This window comes from Acipenser ruthenus, chromosome 13 (assembly GCF_902713425.1).
Source record: "Acipenser ruthenus chromosome 13, fAciRut3.2 maternal haplotype, whole genome shotgun sequence".
NCBI lineage: Eukaryota > Metazoa > Chordata > Actinopteri > Acipenseriformes > Acipenseridae > Acipenser > Acipenser ruthenus.
The window spans coordinates 14,973,862-14,993,861 of NC_081201.1; the positions used below are offsets into that span (position 1 = coordinate 14,973,862).

The following is a 20,000-nucleotide window of genomic DNA, read 5'->3' on the forward strand; positions in this document are numbered from 1 at the left end:
CCTCATTTTCGAGAACAATAGCTCGGGGGCCCAGAGCTGGACGGCGGCCATTAACCAGGTCCGTAAAAAGATTGGCGGATGGAGCACAAGATCCTTAACAATGACGGGTAGAGTATTAATAACCAAGTCTATACTGTTCCCCATCCTCTCTTATGTAGGAAAAATCTTTCCCCCAGACAGGACCACCAAAAAAGTGGTGGACCGCATTATCCACCGCTTTATCTGGGGCAGCAAGATGGAGAGGGTAAAGCGAGCCACTCTGAGTAAAGCCGACAAGAAGGGAGGTAAGGGGGTCCCGGACGTTGTGCAGCTCACCCGAGTGCAGGGGCTCACGCAAACTATCAAGAACATCCAGGCCCTGGACAGGAAGGTATGTTACATGAATCGTTTCTATTTTGCCACCTGTCTCAGGGCCTTGGGCCTCTGCACTATTGATAACACCGTGCCGTACTCCTGGGACCCCCCATTGTATTATAGAACCTTAAGGGACACTATATATAAATTGGGCTTAGATAAAGCAAAATTGGCCTCCTGGGAATACAAGGCTGTAACTAAATATCTTGCCGGTTCCCAGGAAATTGAAAAAGTAGCTACTTTCTCCCTCACCCAAAGCCAAAAAATCTGGGAGAATGTGTCTCACAGCTGCCTCAGTAATGTCCAGAAGGATATAGCATGGAACACCGTCCACAGTGCACTCCCCACTCGAGCGTTCATGTTCAGGAGGGGACTAGCCCAAGTAGAAACATGCCCCTATGCAAAGTGCCGCAAGAGAGAAACACCAGCCCATATCTTCTGGGAGTGTGATGTGGCTGGCAGTGTCTGGCTCTCTGTCTCTGTCTTCCTAAACAGGTTTGCTGACACGGCCAAGATGACCGCTGAGACTGTGCTCTATGGGCCTGCGGGAGGAATCACTACCAGCACAGCTAAGTGCGTTTGGCGTGTCATCAATGTTGTCAAGCAGATCCTGTGGGAAGGCCGTAACGTCTGTGTCTATCACAAGCAGGAGCTAGACACTATCACCACGACCAGAAGGGCACAAACTCTTATCAAGGACTTTGTAATTCTGGACATCCGGACCCTCGGGAAGGACAAGGCCTGCGCGGAGTGGAGGATCGCCGGACTTCAGGACGTGAAGATGGAATAAAGGAAAAAACTGGAACCGCTAGCTCCTAGGAGCGGGACTACGGGGCACCGCTAAGCCTTTTATTTATTTTGTCATGCCAGCATTCCGCCCTTTTTAGCTGGCATGACCGTTTTTGAACGGTGCCCTGGTTTTATGTAGTCTTTTTGTTTCAGTTTTATGGATTTTGATTTGATTTATTTTGAATGTTTTATTTGATTTTTGTTTTGTTTTGTTTTATGTATCTAAAAGATTTTTAATGTTAACTATTAAAAGTTACATTTTAAGTGTTTTAAAATTTTAGAATTTTAACTCACTGTTTTATACACTGTCCCTTTTCCCCTGTCCCTGTTTTAGATCTAGTTTTATGTTCACTTTTGAACCTTTTTAGAGAGCACTCCCCGGCCCTCACAAGCACTGGTTTTTTATAGATGGTTCTTTTTTTCCAGTCACTTTTAAAACAGCACAGGTTTTTTTCATGTTGATTTTAATCTGTGTCTGTTTTAACCATGTACAAAGCACAATTGTCTTGGTGTTTTTAAATGTATTTTAAATGCTTTTAAAACAAAATGTATGTCTGTATGCATGAATGTCATCTTTAAAAGAAATGTAAAATGAATGAAAAAACGAATGGGTGTAAATGTAAAAAAATGTAAAATCTCAATAAAAGAGTATTTTACTAAAGAAATGTTGGTTCGAATAAATCTTTCTAAGACTAAGGCTTAGAGGGTAGTGGCATTGCCCGCTCCCTCCGAGGGTCTGTGAGAGGTTTGTTCGGGTGAGGAGGAACAGAATTTTTTTTTTATTTTTGACTGGCTTTCTTCAGCTCGGCAACTTTTTGGAAGACTAATGCTCAGTCTGGTTTTGGCTTGCCCAATCCAGGCCGAGGGTCTTTCAAGATTTTGTTGACTGTTGAGAGCAGTTTTTTTCTTTTTCAGGCGGTTCCAGTTTTTTCTTTTTCAGGCTTTTCCAGACGTTCCTGGAGTTAGAGAGAAGGAGGACCTACCATCCAGACGACCTTTGAGGACCCTTTGATGACCTAGACGACCTCATCCCCAGCCCTTGATTGTAATCGAGATCCAGACCGAGAGAGCAGCAGGCGCCCAGCAGAGGGCGCCATCTGGGAGGAGCAGAGGGCGGCCCCGGACCCCGAGGAGGCGTCACAGCCACGATTCTTCCTACGTGGTCTCGGTGCCAAGCAGCGCCCCCTACTCCGCCAGGGAAGGACACCGTTCACCTGGGGAGGGGGTCCCTCTTGCGAGGCGACCATCTCCTCAGGGACTAAAGTAATAGTTCCTTCAACTGCCCAGATTTGCTGCTTACGTTGTTTCTTTTCCGTAGAGAGAGACAACCCGGACGTCCAGAGGCTTCTCCCACCCCAATCGGAGGAGCCAGCTGAAGGATGGCGTTCCGGCCAACCCAGGAGACTAGGAGGCACAATGCGGTGCGTTTCACAAGGACCCAGCAAGAGGAAACGGAACCAGGACTGACGAGACTGGAGTTCAGCCGGACCATTCTTCAGAGGGGTATGGGTTTTTCCCCTTCTGACTTGAATTGTTTGGTGAAATTGCCAGGGCTTAAGGAAGTGTTTGAGGTCAGTTTTAGGAACCCCCAAAAGTTACAAGAAATGTGGTCCTTTTGGGGGGAGAATAAATATCTCGCTCCATACAAAGAATTTTGTGTGGACGCACTGACAGACAGAGAAATGAAAGTTGTTACTGTCCAATTTTTCAATGAGGCTGTTAGCGACTATGATATTACAACATGGCTTAACCGCTATGGGAGGGTGTCATCAGAAGGGAGGAAAATTACAGATGAAGATGGGGTTTGGACAGGAGCCAGAAAGTGGCTGGTACGCCTTAATGTTGATCCATCGGGCATTGGAGGCGTCCGCCACATTCCAAACTCCATAGTGTTAGGGCCCAACAGAGGGCTGGTATTCTATAATGGGATGCCAAAACTCTGCAGGAAATGTGGGGAATTAGGACACCTGGCGGCCGCGTGTACTGTAGTCAAGTGCAGGAACTGCGGCGCCCCCCACGAGACCAGCCACTGCAGAGAAGAGAGGCAGTGCAATTTGTGTGGAAAGAAGGGGCACCTGTTTAAGGACTGCCCCTCTTCCTATGCCAACATGGCCAGAGCCAGCAAGGCAAACACGAACAAGCCTAGGCCTGAGCAGGAAGAGGGAGCAAGTAACAAAGATCAGTCCACATCACCACCAACAGTATCCAAGACCCAGACTCCAGCACCACCATCATCACCAGCACCCCCCTCACCCCCCCGCCCCCGAGACATGTCCCGTTTTACGAGGACCCCTTCCCCCAGCCCAGAGAGAGAGTACAACAGCCACTCCACTAGCTCCTCCAGTAGCTCCTCTGATGCAGAACACGAGGCAGGGAGGGAGCCCGGACCCAGCAGCGGCCCCCCCCTGAGTAGGGCCCTCTCAGCGCCAGCACTCCCCCTCGGCTCTCGTTATGACGCCATAAGGATTGAGTCCGTGGGGGAGGAAAGCGAAAGCGACAGTGAAAGTGAGAGTGAGAAGGAGGGGAAGGGAGAGAAGAACCAGCAGAGGGTGGGGAAAAGAAAGGGTAGAGACGAGGGGGGGAAAAGAAAGAAGATCAGGATCAAAGACAGCAAGTTGCAGGTGGCCCCCATAGATCCAAAACCAGCTAATGTCCACACAAAGTCCCCAGTCTTGCCCTCGCAGGCAGAGACGGAGGCGAGTGGGACGGCTACACTGCCGCCTAGTGGGCAGGTAGCAGCCAGCCAGGGCATCCCCAGCCAGCCTTCCCAGTTGTTGGCACAAACCCTAGCACACCTCGCAGAAGAGGTGTTCACTAATGCACCGAGGGAGAGGTCGGGGTCAACACCTTCCCTGACCAGCAGTACCTCGGTAGCAATGACCCTCTTCAAGCGAAGGGCCTCCCTTCAAAGCATCCTTGACCCCCTCCCTTGTATGGGCAAAACCAGGGGCCCCCTAGAGGTCCTCCTAGATACAGCACTGGAGGACATGGGAATACCCCTGGACGCGGTAAGCCAGAAGTCTGCTAACAGCTCCAATTCAACAGACGGTAACAGCCAAAGAATGCTGTCTGTCATAACCCCCCCCCAGGACAAAGCTGACCCACACGTTCCGAGGGGCCCTGAGCAAGTTCCACCAGACTTACCTTGTGGGGAGTTGAATAGCCCCAACAACTCCACGTACTGTGCATATAAAGACGGTGCCTTCTTGGACGAGGCAGCAGTGAGTACCTTCTCAGGGGTGATGGGAGTTGCAAATAAGCCCAAGCCCCCTCGAAGCAAGCGTAGAGCTAAGAGTAGGAAGAGTGTCCCGACCTCCCAATCATAGTCGCTATGGGGTGGACGCAGCGACTCCTTTTCTTGTTAGCTACCCTGATGGCCCTGATATGTGTGTCTGTTAATGTCAGGAGCATCAGGGAGACACAAAAAAGATTTGATGTACTAAACTATCTAGCTAACTTGAAAGCAGATCTCATCTTTCTGCAGGAGTGTGGTATTTCGTCGAGCCCTGATTATAGGGACCTGAAGGAGAGTTGGACCCTGGGGGACTCCTTCTGGTCGGGCTCCAACATAGCCAGAGCCGACGGAGTAGGTATCCTGTTTAAAAACCCATTTATTACCTCCCGCAGCAGCAGGGAGGTAGAACCTGGTAGAATTCTGAGCGTGGATGTGACATACAACAACACTCCCCTCAGACTGGTCAATGTCTACGCACCCACTAACCAAAACGAAAGAGTTCAATTTTTTCCACAGCTGCGTCCACTCCTGCTGGGGAACGTACCCGTCATCGTGTCAGGTGACTTCAATTGTGCTCTGAGGGACGTAGACCGGAGCAGGCCACGCAACGACCGCTCTAGTAGAGTTTTGTCCTCCGTAATATCTGATTTCTCCCTGTGTGATGCAGGTAAGGACCTGGTGCCTCCCTTTACCTGGGTGAGCTCATCTGGGACCTCCTTCTCCCGTATAGATCTCGTCCTGCATACCAGCTCCCTTACGAAGACGGCAGTAGACACCCAGGCCGTCTTCTTCTCTGACCATAGGCTCCTGCAGGTAACATTGCAGGTCCCTCAGACCTCCCAGATGGGGTCAGGGGTCTGGAAATTAAACACCTCCTTACTCGATGACCCCTCCATAGCTGCAGCCTATAAGAGCAGGCTTGTTGAGTGGACCACTTTGCGTGACCTATTCAACTCCCCTATAGAGTGGTGGGAGATGGTCAAAATGAGAACTAAGGGTTATTTCATAGCAGCAGGCAAGAGGAAAGCAAAAGAAAGGAGGGCCAAATATAAATACCTGAATGCTGCCCTCCAGCGTCTGAGCCTGCTTCAGCTTCGGGGGTTCCCTGTAAGCGACGAGATAGCCCAGACCAAGCTAGATCTTTCAGTGCTTTGTAGGGAGGAACAACGAAAGGTCATGCACAATGCAAAAGTGCAAAAAATGGAGGAAGACGAAAAGTGTACTCGCTTCTTCTTCCAGAAAACGAGGGAGAAGCGGCACTTGATGTCCTCCATGCTCGACAGCAGGGGGAGGATAGTAGAGGATAGTGAGGGAGTGAAAAAAGTGGTAGAGAACTTCTATAGGGACCTGTATAACATCAAAGCTACAGATGACACCCTGATAGAGTGGTTCCTGAGCCAGTTGGAGCCTGACTCGGTGCGGGACGAGGAGGAGGAGGAGAAGGACCCAGAACTCACGCTGGAGGAGCTCACCCAGGCGGTTAAGACCATGAACACCGGTAAGACGCCAGGTCCAGATGGCATCCCGGGTGAGTATTACCATCTTTTTTGGGACACGCTAAAAGTCCATTTAGCGGAGGTCTACAGAGCGGTCTACAGGGAGAAGCGGTTGGGCCCTTCTATGCGGGAGAGTGTAATTACTCTCCTTCATAAGAAAGGGGAAGTTAAAGATCTACGGAATTGGCGCCCAATCAGCCTCCTTTGCGTCGATTACAAGATACTAGCCAAAGCTCTGATGCTCCGGCTACAAGTACACCTCCCTTTGGTCATTGGCCCCGACCAGGCTTGTGGCGTCCCAGGGAGGTCCATCACCGATATTTTAATGTTAACAAGGGACATTCTGGCTTATTCTAGAGAACGGAACCATCCCCTCTGCCTGTTCAACCTTGACCAGGAGAAGGCGTTCGATAGGGTAAGCCATGAATATATGTACAAAGTGATGGACCAGATGAAATTCGCTCCTGGACTTAGGGAGTGGGTTAAAACCATATATACAAACATTAGTACCCGAGTCTTGGTGAACAGGCACCTGACTGGTAAAATATCTATCCAGTCAGGGGTCAGACAGGGTTGCCCACTATCCCCACTGCTATATGTCGTGTGCATTGAACCCCTCCTGCAGGCAATTCGTAGGGATACCAATATAACTGGTTTCCAGCTGCCTGGATCCAACGGGGTCCAGGTCAAAACAACAGCATATATGGACGATGTGTCACTCATTTGCACCAACACATCGTCGGTACCTCGGATTAGTAATATCCTTGAGAAGTACTGCACGGCGACCGGGGCAGTGATTAATAAGTCCAAGAGCGAAGTCTACGTGTCTAAAAATTGGCAGGTAGATAGGGAACTGTCGGACATGTACCCTGTCAAAAAGGACAAAATCAAGATTCTGGGCCTCATTTTCGAGAACAATAGCTCGGGGGCCCAGAGCTGGACGGCGGCCATTAACCAGGTCCGTAAAAAGATTGGCGGATGGAGCACAAGATCCTTAACAATGACGGGTAGAGTATTAATAACCAAGTCTATACTGTTCCCCATCCTCTCTTATGTAGGAAAAATCTTTCCCCCAGACAGGACCACCAAAAAAGTGGTGGACCGCATTATCCACCGCTTTATCTGGGGCAGCAAGATGGAGAGGGTAAAGCGAGCCACTCTGAGTAAAGCCGACAAGAAGGGAGGTAAGGGGGTCCCGGACGTTGTGCAGCTCACCCGAGTGCAGGGGCTCACGCAAACTATCAAGAACATCCAGGCCCTGGACAGGAAGGTATGTTACATGAATCGTTTCTATTTTGCCACCTGTCTCAGGGCCTTGGGCCTCTGCACTATTGATAACACCGTGCCGTACTCCTGGGACCCCCCATTGTATTATAGAACCTTAAGGGACACTATATATAAATTGGGCTTAGATAAAGCAAAATTGGCCTCCTGGGAATACAAGGCTGTAACTAAATATCTTGCCGGTTCCCAGGAAATTGAAAAAGTAGCTACTTTCTCCCTCACCCAAAGCCAAAAAATCTGGGAGAATGTGTCTCACAGCTGCCTCAGTAATGTCCAGAAGGATATAGCATGGAACACCGTCCACAGTGCACTCCCCACTCGAGCGTTCATGTTCAGGAGGGGACTAGCCCAAGTAGAAACATGCCCCTATGCAAAGTGCCGCAAGAGAGAAACACCAGCCCATATCTTCTGGGAGTGTGATGTGGCTGGCAGTGTCTGGCTCTCTGTCTCTGTCTTCCTAAACAGGTTTGCTGACACGGCCAAGATGACCGCTGAGACTGTGCTCTATGGGCCTGCGGGAGGAATCGATACCAGCACAGCTAAGTGCGTTTGGCGTGTCATCAATGTTGTCAAGCAGATCCTGTGGGAAGGCCGTAACGTCTGTGTCTATCACAAGCAGGAGCTAGACACTATCACCACGACCAGAAGGGCACAAACTCTTATCAAGGACTTTGTAATTCTGGACATCCGGACCCTCGGGAAGGACAAGGCCTGCGCGGAGTGGAGGATCGCCGGACTTCAGGACGTGAAGATGGAATAAAGGAAAAAACTGGAACCGCTAGCTCCTAGGAGCGGGACTACGGGGCACCGCTAAGCCTTTTATTTATTTTGTCATGCCAGCATTCCGCCCTTTTTAGCTGGCATGACCGTTTTTGAACGGTGCCCTGGTTTTATGTAGTCTTTTTGTTTCAGTTTTATGGACTTTTATTTGATTTATGTTGAATGTTTTATTTGATTTTGTTTTGTTTTGTTTTATGTATCTTTAAGATTTTTAATGTAAACTATTAAAAGTTACATTTTAAGTGTTTTAAAATTTTAGAATTTTAACTCACTGTTCCACACACTGTCCCTTTTCCCCTGTCCCTGTTTCAGTAATATAGTTTTATGTTCACTTTTGAACTTTTAGAGAGCACTCCCCGGCCCTCACAAGCACTGGTTTTTTATAGATGGTTCTTTTTTTCCAGTCACTTTTAAAACAGCACAGGTTTTTTTCATGTTGATTTTAATCTGTGTCTGTTTTAACCATGTACAAAGCACAATTGTCTTGGTGTTTTTAAATGTATTTTAAATGCTTTTAAAACAAAATGTATGTCTGTATGCATGAATGTCATCTTTAAAAGAAATGTAAAATGAATGAAAAAACGAATGGGTGTAAATGTAAAAAAAAAAATGTAAAATCTCAATAAAAGAGTATTTTACTAAAGATTTCCGTGGAGAGGAGCATTTATGAGTTCAATGCAATTTTTGGCTAGCCCTGCCCCTCGGGGTGGGGCTCGACATGGGTTTAAAAGCAGAACGAGCACAGCGGCGCCGGCCGTGTTAATAATTAGAGCCTGGCACCTTTTTTTTTCTTTTTCTTTTTTTTTTCTTTTTCCCATTTTTCCCCTCAGTCCAAGAAGCGAGTACCCCGGCAGCTCCGGCGGGCGGCCGCGCCCGGGGCGTTTGGTCAAAACCATTGTGGGCATCGCTTCTCGGCCTCTTGGCTCAGATCAGGTGTGTGTGGCATGACCGCAGCATTTGTTCACTAGGAGAAAGAGAAGGCGGTGTGCAGGATGACCTACAACAATCCATTTAAGTCAGCTGGTCGGGCTGGGCTTAGGAATACTGCAAGATTTTTGTGGAAGGGAAGAGCGGAGGAAGAGATGCTGGATAGAGAACAATTTATCCGTGAAGTATTGCTGGGAGTTTTGAATTTTGAGCCGGAAGAAATCTTTTGTTTACAAAGGAATGGAACATCGAAATTTTTGGACGTCACTTTGCATAGCGCACAAGCTTTTCAGTATCTTCTTGATACTTGTAATGCTAAAGAGGATCAAGAGCCTTTATCTTTTTTTTCCGTGGAGTCCTTGGCTAAAACAAATTTCCGGATTATAACAGTACATATGTACAATCCATATGTGTCGGATTTAGCCATAAGTGCTTTCCTGTCCAGGTATGTAGATGTGATTTCCGGGGCAAAGTTACTTAGAGACGGCTTTAAAATTTGGAACGGGAAGAGACAGTTTCAGGTGCTGCTTCGGCAAGAGGAGGGAGGATATGATGGGTTCCGTCATCCCCCCGCAAATTTCTTTATTGGAGCAGATAGGGGTTATCTGTTTTATTCACGGCAGCCCCTGTTCTGCAGAAAATGTTCCAGTTTTGGCCATATAGAGGTCGGGTGTACACAAGAGAGATGCAGGAACTGTGGAGAACTGGGACATGTTTCAAAAGACTGTCAGAAAAATAAGAGCTGTAATGTCTGTGGAGAAGAAGGGCATTTGTTTAAAAATTGTCCTAAGCGGAAGCAGACATATGCTGATGTTGCACGGGGCCATGAGACAGATGGATTGGAAGTGGTGGATGACATGCCTCCAATTGAAAAAGTGTTGAAGGAGATGAGGCACATTGCTGTGCCTGACGGAGGGGCAGCAGAAGGTGATAAGGTAAAAGGTGGTGAAGAAGAAATGGAAGGAGTGTCGTGGGGAGATACCCCTGATGGCGTGACTGATACGACGGAGCAGATTTTGGTTCAGGGAAAAGGAAAAGGAAGGGGAAAGGGGAGGAAGAGGAACAAAGAAGTGGAGCATGAGACAGCGTCTGTTGGTTTAGAGGGGACTCCAAAGAAGATAGTGGGCGTGCAGCGCATGGGCTTAGAGGCGGTTTCTTCCCAGCAGTTATGTTTAGTGGAGTCAGGGACTGCAGAGGAGGTATCTGGGTCGGTTTCTTCATCATCTTCCATGATACCGGACACTGGTTTGGAGGAAGAGGTGCTGCAGTCGGCAGTTTTATGTCTTTCACCGGTGAGTCCAGGTCCTTATGACTCAGGCATGGGGTTACCAGAGGAACAAAATGAGAGGAGTTATGTGGATACAGAAGGTATGGGCCCTTTCTAGGGATAGACTTTTTGGGACTAATGGTTTGAGGGGTTTTTTGTGGTTTTCTCACTTGTGAATGATGGTTTATTTTTTTTGCTTTTCATATCTTTTTTAGTGCATTATGTCTTTATCTTTTATTTCTATGAATGTAAGAGGTTTGAGGGGTTATAATAAGAGAGTTTCTGTGTTTCTTTATTTAAATTCTTTGTCATTTTCTTTTTGTTTTTTGCAAGAGGTTCATTTAAGGGATGCTTCTGATATTGCTTTGTACACAAAAGACTGGGGGGGAGGGGAGTCAAGGTGGAGTGTGGGGGGGGTGCATTCATCTGGGGTAGGGGTGTTATTAAAGGACAAGGAGATGGAGGTAGTGCAATGCATTTCAGTACTGCCAGGGCGCATTCTGTGTGTGGATGTGAACTGGAGAGGTCAAAAGCTGAGACTGATTAATGTATATGCACCTACTGATTTGGTTTCTAGAAAGGACTGTTTTGTTGCCATAAAGGATCTCCTTGTGACAAATAGACATATAGTTTTGGGAGGGGATTTTAATGTATCATTAGATAAGGGGAATGTGCACGATTATACGGTGGGGGTGTTAAAAGGTATTATAGTACTTTTTAGTTTAGTGGATAGTTTTAAAAAATGTAATCCAGGGTTGGAAGGGATCACATGGAGAAATTCAAGGGGGGCAAAAAGTAGATTAGATTATTTTTTTGTTTCAAATGTGTTGTCTGTTAGTTTTTGCAATACATCTCCGTTATGGTTTTCAGATCACGATAGTTTAAAATGTATTATTAGTTTCACAACACCGGTGTTTGGTGGCGGGTTTTGGAAATTTAATTGTGAGGTATTGGAAGATAAAACGTTTAGGGAGCTTTTTGTGTTTCATTTTAAGGGATGGGTTGAAATGTTGTGTTATTGTGATTCTGTTCTAGTTTGGTGGGAGGGGGTAAAGGGAAAAATTAAGATACTTACTCAACAATTCTGCAGGAATAGAAGGAGGAAGGAGCAGAGAGCGGTTTTGGGGTTACAGAAGGATTTGGAGGGGGTGTATATAAGGGGAAACACAGGGGGTAATTTTGATTTTGAAAAGGCAAGGGAACTTAAGGATAAGATGAGGGTGGTGTGGGAAAAAAGGGCGAGTAATTTTTTGTTTAGGTGTAAGGGGGATTTTTTAGAAAAACATGAGACATGTAGTTCATATTTTTTTAAACAGGTGAAGGGTGAACAAAAAAAGAGGGTGATCAGGGGTTTAAAGGGGAAAGATGGGATCACGGTGGTGGATACAGAGGGCATGCTAGACTGTGCTAGTAATTTTTATAAAGAATTATTTTCAGAAAAAGAGGTTAATGAGGAGGTTGCGGCCTCTTTTTTGGATAAAGTGCATGTCAGGCTGTCTGATGAGGTGAGAGAGAGTTTGGAGAGACCGGTCACTGTTGCTGAGTTGAAAAGTGCGCTTAATAAAATGGCAGATAGGAAAGTGCCAGGGGGAGATGGTCTCCCTAAAGAATTTTATGTTACTTTTTGGGAGGTAATTGGGCCAGTATTATTAATGGTGGTCGGAGAAGTTTTTCGTACAGGGAGTTTGTCAAAATCTATGAGGAATGGTGTGATTTCTTTATTGTTTAAAAAAGGGGATGAGATGGACCTGAGGAACTGGAGGCCAGTCACTTTGTTAACGGTGGATTATAAAATAATCGCAAAGGTTATGACTGAGAGGTTAAAACAAGCAATGCCGTTAATTGTAAGTCAGGATCAGACCTGTGGGGTGGTGGGTAGATCGATTCATTGGAATCTGATGTTAACAAGGGATGCAATTAGTTGGGCTGAGGATAGGAGGGTACCTCTAATGTTGGTGAGCCTGGATCAGGAGAAGGCGTTTGATCGGGTGAACCAAGGTTTTTTGTTTAGAGTTTTGGCACATTTTGGGTTTGGGGAAAAGTTTCTGAGGTGGTTAAAAATTTTGTACACTGAGGTGGGTAGTAGGGTGAATATTAATGGGCATCTGGGGGAATTCATTTTACAAGTTTCCGGGGTGAGGCAGGGGTGTCCACTGTCTCCTCTGTTGTATGTTTTGTATATGGAACCTTTTGCGGAGGCGGTGAGAGTGGATGATGGGATTGAGGGGTTGTTGTTACCAGGGAGTGGGGGTGTCTCTGTTAAGATCTCGCAGTATGCGGATGACACAACTCTTTTTTTGACATCAGACAGAAGTTTGGAAAGAGTTCTTCAGGTTCTTGCACAGTTTGCCTTAGCATCAGGATCAAAATTGAATATGGATAAATCATCGGTTATGTTTCTTGGGGCCTGGAGGGATAGGTCTGATGTACCAGGGGGTTTACAGTTATGCACTGAGGGGTTAAAGTTATTAGGGATTTCATTCTATCACAAGGGGAGTGGGGTTAAGAATTGGGCGGATAAATTGGTAAGGTTAAGGGTGAAAATAGGATTATGGAAGTGTAGGAAGTTAACTTTTTTGGGGAAAGTGTTAGTGCTAAAAAGTGATGTTCTTCCATTTTTATTGTATTTATCTTACATTTTTCCTTTACCATATAAATTCAGAAAGATTTTGGTTAAAATGGTTTTTGATTTTGTTTGGGGGGGGAAATATGAATACATCAAGAGGGATATCATGTATAGGAGGGTGGAGGATGGGGGGAGGGATGTTCCTAACATCCCTCTTAAATTGGACTGTATTTTTTTTTCATCTTTATGTATTGCTTTGAATCCAGTGGTTTTTCATAAATGTCAGTATTTTGTTTCATTATGGTTTTCTTTTACTATGAGAAATATTGTTGTCTGGTCGAATAATAGACCAAAGGCAGAGGTATTGCCAGAGCATTATCAGTGTGCAGTTGGTTTTTTAAAGAAACATCCAATTTGTAAAACAGAGAAATTATGTACACAGCACAAACTTCTGTATAAAAATATCATTGAGGGGGAGGGTTTGGAGTTGGTTGGGGGGGTCACAAAAGAGGTGTGGGGAAGGGTGCAGCCGAAAGGTTTAGATAATAGGTTAAAAGATTTAAATTGGTTAGTGGTGCACGGGAGGTTACCTGTAAGGGAAATTTTACATAGACACAAATTAACAAAGAATAAGTTCTGTCCTAGAATCAAGTGTAGGGTGGAAGAGACTTTGAGTCATGTGTTCTGGGACTGTTTTTTTGTTAAAAGGGTTTGGGCGCAAATAGAGAAGGTGTTTGATTTGATTTTGTTAGATTTTGCTTTGTCGTATAGTATTGTGGTGGAGGGATTGGATTATAAAGGGATAAAGAAGGAGGTAGGGTTTTTATTGTGGTTAGTTATTAGTTTAGTGAAACAGAGTATCTGGGATGCAAGAAATGTTTTAGTTAAATCAAATACGAAATGGAAAGTACTGTGGGTGGTGAATAAGGTATGTAGGGATTTGAGGGGTAGGGTAAAAAGGGATGTGTTAAGGTGGGGGTTCAATGCTGCAAAAGAAAAATGGAAGGGTTTGGTGTATTTGTAGTAAGATTTTTGTAAATAAGGGAAGGGGGTAGGTGTGACATGGGGTATGTATGGGATGGATTTTAGAGTTTATTTTGCGGGGTGTATACTCTGAATATTGTCATGTATTTTCTTTTGTGAATTTGTTTGATTGGATGTTCTGTATATTTGTTTGTGTGAAATAAATATTAAAAAAAAAAAAAAAAAAAATCTGTTCTTATCAGTTTAATATCTGATACGTCCCCCATAGGGGGACCCGTCTATATTAAATTGATTTTTGGAAGCAGGAGATGGAACCGGGGCTTGCTCCGTCCACTCCACGCATCGACCCGGTATTGCAGTACCTCCGGGAACGGTGCACAAGAAAGGTCAAAAAAGAGAGAGACAGACAGGCAGGCAGGCAGGCAGGCAGGCAGGCAGACAGAGAGACAGAGAGACAGAGAGAGCGCTAGCCAGCCTCTCCCTCTCCCTTTTTCTGGGTTGTATTTTTTCCCGCTCTTTTTGTTGTTTTTTTTTTTTTTTTTTTTTTTTTTTTTTTGTTTGTTTGTTTGTTTGTTCCAAATAAGGAAGGCAGGCCTGCCTAACTGATGGACAGTCTGCTCTGCTCACGCAGCAGGCCAGTGTACCCAGAAGGCCTTGCGCTCGTGGGAGGAGGAGGACGAGCGCAGCGGTAAAGCAGAAACGGAGCTGTTTAGTGGGGCAAGGAGCCCTCGCTTTCAAGGCGGCAGCAGCAGCAAAGCGCCCCTTTGCCGGGACCGAACGGCACTTGCGTTTTGGGAAGAGTTCCCTGTTTTGTTTGGTTTTGTTTGGCCTTGCCGCCGGGTAGAGGAGAAGGCCTTTGGGCCGGCCGGAAGGGCTGGGCTACCAGTAAAACCACACTCTGGCTTCTCTTCAGTTCGAATAAATCTTTCTAAGACTAAGGCTTAGAGGGTAGTGGCATTGCCCGCTCCCTCCGAGGGTCTGTGAGAGGTTTGTTCGGGTGAGGAGGAACAGAATTTTTTTTTTTTATTTTTGACTGGCTTTCTTCAGCTCGGCAACTTTTTGGAAGACTAATGCTCAGTCTGGTTTTGGCTTGCCCAATCCAGGCCGAGGGTCTTTCAAGATTTTGTTGACTGTTGAGAGCAGTTTTTTTCTTTTTCAGGCGGTTCCAGTTTTTTTCTTTTTCAGGCGGTTCCGGCTTTTCCAGACGTTCCTGGAGTTAGAGAGAAGGAGGACCTACCATCCAGACGACCTTTGAGGACCCTTTGATGACCTAGACGACCTCATCCCCAGCCCTTGATTGTAATCGAGATCCAGAACGAGAGAGCAGCAGGCACCCAGCAGAGGGCGCCATCTGGGAGGAGCAGAGGGCGGCCCCGGACCCCGAGGAGGCGTCACAGCCACGATTCTTCCTACGTGGTCTCGGTGCCAAGCAGCGCCCCCTACTCCGCCAGGGAAGGACACCGTTCACCTGGGGAGGGGGTCCCTCTTGCGAGGCGACCATCTCCTCAGGGACTAAAGTAATAGTTCCTTCAACTGCCCAAGATTTGCTGCTTACGTTGTCTCTTTTCCGCAGAGAGAGACAACCCGGACGTCCAGAGGCTTCTCCCACCCCAATCGGAGGAGCCAGCTGAAGGATGGCGTTCCGGCCAACCCAGGAGACCAGGAGGCACAATGCGGTGCGCTTCACAAGAAACAAGCAAGATGAAACGGAACCAGGACTGACGAGACTGGAGTTCAGCCGGACCATTCTTCAGAGGGGTATGGGTTTTTCCCCTTCTGACTTGAATTGTTTGGTGAAATTGCCAGGGCTTAAGGAAGTGTTTGAGGTCAGTTTTAGGAACCCCCAAAAGTTACAAGAAATGTGGTCCTTTTGGGGGGAGAATAAATATCTCGCTCCATACAAAGAATTTTGTGTGGATGCACTGACAGACAGAGAAATGAAAGTTGTTACTGTCCAATTTTTCAATGAGGCTGTTAGCGACTATGATATTACAACATGGCTTAACCGCTATGGGAGGGTGTCATCAGAAGGGAGGAAAATTACAGACGAAGATGGGGTTTGGACAGGAGCCAGAAAGTGGCTGGTACGCCTTAATGTTGATCCATCGGGCATTGGAGGCGTCCGCCACATTCCAAACTCCATAGTGTTAGGGCCCAACAGAGGGCTGGTATTCTATAATGGGATGCCAAAACTCTGCAGGAAATGTGGGGAATTAGGACACCTGGCGGCCGCATGTACTGTAGTCAAGTGCAGGAACTGCGGCGCCCCCCACGAGACCAGCCACTGCAGAGAAGAGAGGCAGTGCAATTTGTGTGGAAAGAAGGGGCACCTGTTTAAGGACTGCCCCTCTTCCTATGCCAACATGGCCAGAGCCAGCAAGGCAAACATGAACAAGCCTAGGCCTGAGCAGGAAGAGGGAGCAAGTAACAAAGATCAGTCCACATCACCACCAACAGTATCCAAGACCCAGACTCCAGCACCACCATCATCACCAGCACCCCCCTCACCCCCCCGCCCCCGAGACATGTCCCGTTTTACGAGGACCCCTTCCCCCAGCCCAGAGAGAGAGTACAACAGCTACTCCACTAGCTCCTCCAGTAGCTCCTCTGATGCAGAACACGAGGCAGGGAGGGAGCCCGGACCCAGCAGCGGCCCCCCCCTGAGTAGGGCCCTCTCAGCGCCAGCACTCCCCCTCGGCTCTCGTTATGACGCCATAAGGATTGAGTCCGTGGGGGAGGAAAGCGAAAGCGACAGTGAGAGTGAGAAGGAGGGGAAGGGAGTGAAGAACCAGCAGAGGGTGGGGAAAAGAAAGGGTAGAGACGAGGGGGGGAAAAGAAAGAAGATCAGGATCAAAGACAGCAAGTTGCAGGTGGCCCCCATAGATCCAAAACCAGCTAATGTCCACACAAAGTCCCCAGTCTTGCCCTCGCAGGCAGAGACGGAGGCGAGTGGGACGGCTACACTGCCGCCTAGTGGGCAGGTAGCAGCCAGCCAGGGCATCCCCAGCCAGCCTTCCCAGTCGTTGGCACAAACCCTAGCACACCTCGCAGAAGAGGTGTTCACTAATGCACCGAGGGAGAGGTCGGGGTCAACACCTTCCCTGACCAGCAGTACCTCGGTAGCAATGACCCTCTTCAAGCGAAGGGCCTCCCTTCAAAGCATCCTTGACCCCCTCCCTTGTATGGGCAAAACCAGGGGCCCCCTAGAGGTCCTCCTAGATACAGCACTGGAGGACATGGGAATACCCCTGGACGCGGTAAGCCAGAAGTCTGCTAACAGCTCCAACTCAACAGACGGTAACAGCCAAAGAATGCTGTCTGTCATAACCCCCCCCCAGGACAAAGCTGACCCACACGTTCCGAGGGGCCCTGAGCAAGTTCCACCAGACTTACCTTGTGGGGAGTTGAATAGCCCCAACAACTCCACGTACTGTGCATATAAAGACGGTGCCTTCTTGGACGAGGCAGCAGTGAGTACCTTCTCAGGGGTGATGGGAGTTGCAAATAAGCCCAAGCCCCCTCGAAGCAAGCGTAGAGCTAAGAGTAGGAAGAGTGTCCCGACCTCCCAATCATAGTCGCTATGGGGTGGACGCAGCGACTCCTTTTCTTGTTAGCTACCCTGATGGCCCTGATATGTGTGTCTGTTAATGTCAGGAGCATCAGGGAGACACAAAAAAGATTTGATGTACTAAACTATCTAGCTAACTTGAAAGCAGATCTCATCTTTCTGCAGGAGTGTGGTATTTCGTCGAGCCCTGATTATAGGGACCTGAAGGAGAGTTGGACCCTGGGGGACTCCTTCTGGTCGGGCTCCAACATAGCCAGAGCCGACGGAGTAGGTATCCTGTTTAAAAACCCATTTATTACCTCCCGCAGCAGCAGGGAGGTAGAACCTGGTAGAATTCTGAGCGTGGATGTGACATACAACAACACTCCCCTCAGACTGGTCAATGTCTACGCACCCACTAACCAAAACGAAAGAGTTCAATTTTTTCCACAGCTGCGTCCACTCCTGCTGGGGAACGTACCCGTCATCGTGTCAGGTGACTTCAATTGTGCTCTGAGGGACGTAGACCGGAGCAGGCCACGCAACGACCGCTCTAGTAGAGTTTTGTCCTCCGTAATATTTGATTTCTCCCTGTGTGATGCAGGTAAGGACCTGGTGCCTCCCTTTACCTGGGTGAGCTCATCTGGGACCTCCTTCTCCCGTATAGATCTCGTCCTGCATACCAGCTCCCTTACGAAGACGGCAGTAGACACCCAGGCCGTCTTCTTCTCTGACCATAGGCTCCTGCAGGTAACATTGCAGGTCCCTCAGACCTCCCAGATGGGGTCAGGGGTCTGGAAATTAAACACCTCCTTACTCGATGACCCCTCCATAGCTGCAGCCTATAAGAGCAGGCTTGTTGAGTGGACCACTTTGCGTGACCTATTCAACTCCCCTATAGAGTGGTGGGAGATGGTCAAAATGAGAACTAAGGGTTATTTCATAGCAGCAGGCAAGAGGAAAGCAAAAGAAAGGAGGGCCAAATATAAATACCTGAATGCTGCCCTCCAGCGTCTGAGCCTGCTTCAGCTTCGGGGGTTCCCTGTAAGCGACGAGATAGCCCAGACCAAGCTAGATCTTTCAGTGCTTTGTAGGGAGGAACAACGAAAGGTCATGCACAATGCAAAAGTGCAAAAAATGGAGGAAGACGAAAAGTGTACTCGCTTCTTCTTCCAGAAAACGAGGGAGAAGCGGCACTTGATGTCCTCCATGCTCGACAGCAGGGGGAGGATAGTAGAGGATAGTGAGGGAGTGAAAAAAGTGGTAGAGAACTTCTATAGGGACCTGTATAACATCAAAGCTACAGATGACACCCTGATAGAGTGGTTCCTGAGCCAGTTGGAGCCTGACTCAGTGCGGGACGAGGAGGAGGAGGAGAAGGACCCAGAACTCACGCTGGAGGAGCTCACCCAGGCGGTTAAGACCATGAACACCGGTAAGACGCCAGGTCCAGATGGCATCCCGGGTGAGTATTACCATCTTTTTTGGGACACGCTAAAAGTCCATTTAGCGGAGGTCTACAGAGCGGTCTACAGGGAGAAGCGGTTGGGCCCTTCTATGCGGGAGAGTGTAATTACTCTCCTTCATAAGAAAGGGGAAGTTAAAGATCTACGGAATTGGCGCCCAATCAGCCTCCTTTGCGTGGATTACAAGATACTAGCCAAAGCTCTGATGCTCCGGCTACAAGTACACCTCCCTTTGGTCATTGGCCCCGACCAGGCTTGTGGCGTCCCAGGGAGGTCCATCACGGATATTTTAATGTTAACAAGGGACATTCTGGCTTATTCTAGAGAACGGAACCATCCCCTCTGCCTGTTCAACCTTGACCAGGAGAAGGCGTTCGATAGGGTAAGCCATGAATATATGTACAAAGTGATGGACCAGATGAAATTCGCTCCTGGACTTAGGGAGTGGGTTAAAACCATATATACAAACATTAGTACCCGAGTCTTGGTGAACAGGCACCTGACTGGTAAAATATCTATCCAGTCAGGGGTCAGACAGGGTTGCCCACTATCCCCACTGCTATATGTCGTGTGCATTGAACCCCTCCTGCAGGCAATTCGTAGGGATACCAATATAACTGGTTTCCAGCTGCCTGGATCCAACGGGGTCCAGGTCAAAACAACAGCATATATGGACGATGTGTCACTCATTTGCACCAACACATCGTCGGTACCTCGGATTAGTAATATCCTTGAGAAGTACTGCACGGCGACCGGGGCAGTGATTAATAAGTCCAAGAGCGAAGTCTACGTGTCTAAAAATTGGCAGGTAGATAGGGAACTGTCGGACATGTACCCTGTCAAAAAGGACAAAATCAAGATTCTGGGCCTCATTTTCGAGAACAATAGCTCGGGGGCCCAGAGCTGGACGGCGGCCATTAACCAGGTCCGTAAAAAGATTGGCGGATGGAGCACAAGATCCTTAACAATGACGGGTAGAGTATTAATAACCAAGTCTATACTGTTCCCCATCCTCTCTTATGTAGGAAAAATCTTTCCCCCAGACAGGACCACCAAAAAAGTGGTGGACCGCATTATCCACCGCTTTATCTGGGGCAGCAAGATGGAGAGGGTAAAGCGAGCCACCCTGAGTAAAGCCGACAAGAAGGGAGGTAAGGGGGTCCCGGACGTTGTGCAGCTCACCCGAGTGCAGGGGCTCACGCAAACTATCAAGAACATCCAGGCCCTGGACAGGAAGGTATGTTACATGAATCGTTTCTATTTTGCCACCTGTCTCAGGGCCTTGGGCCTCTGCACTATTGATAA

General features: G+C 47.8%; 1 long non-coding RNA gene and 1 pseudogene across 1 annotated transcript in view; both read left to right on the forward strand.

Moving 5' to 3' along the window:
- LOC131740152 (uncharacterized) overlaps positions 1-1,808 on the forward strand; it is a 9,903-nt gene extending 8,095 nt beyond the window's left edge. Inside the window, exon 2 of the long non-coding RNA XR_009330783.1 lies at positions 1,484-1,808. This is a non-coding gene — a long non-coding RNA (uncharacterized LOC131740152). The remainder of the gene's footprint in view (positions 1-1,483) is intronic.
- A 12,056-nt stretch (positions 1,809-13,864) lies between these two features.
- On the forward strand, positions 13,865-14,066 carry LOC131697109 (U2 spliceosomal RNA; annotated as a pseudogene).
- The last annotated feature ends 5,934 nt before the right edge of the window (positions 14,067-20,000 follow it).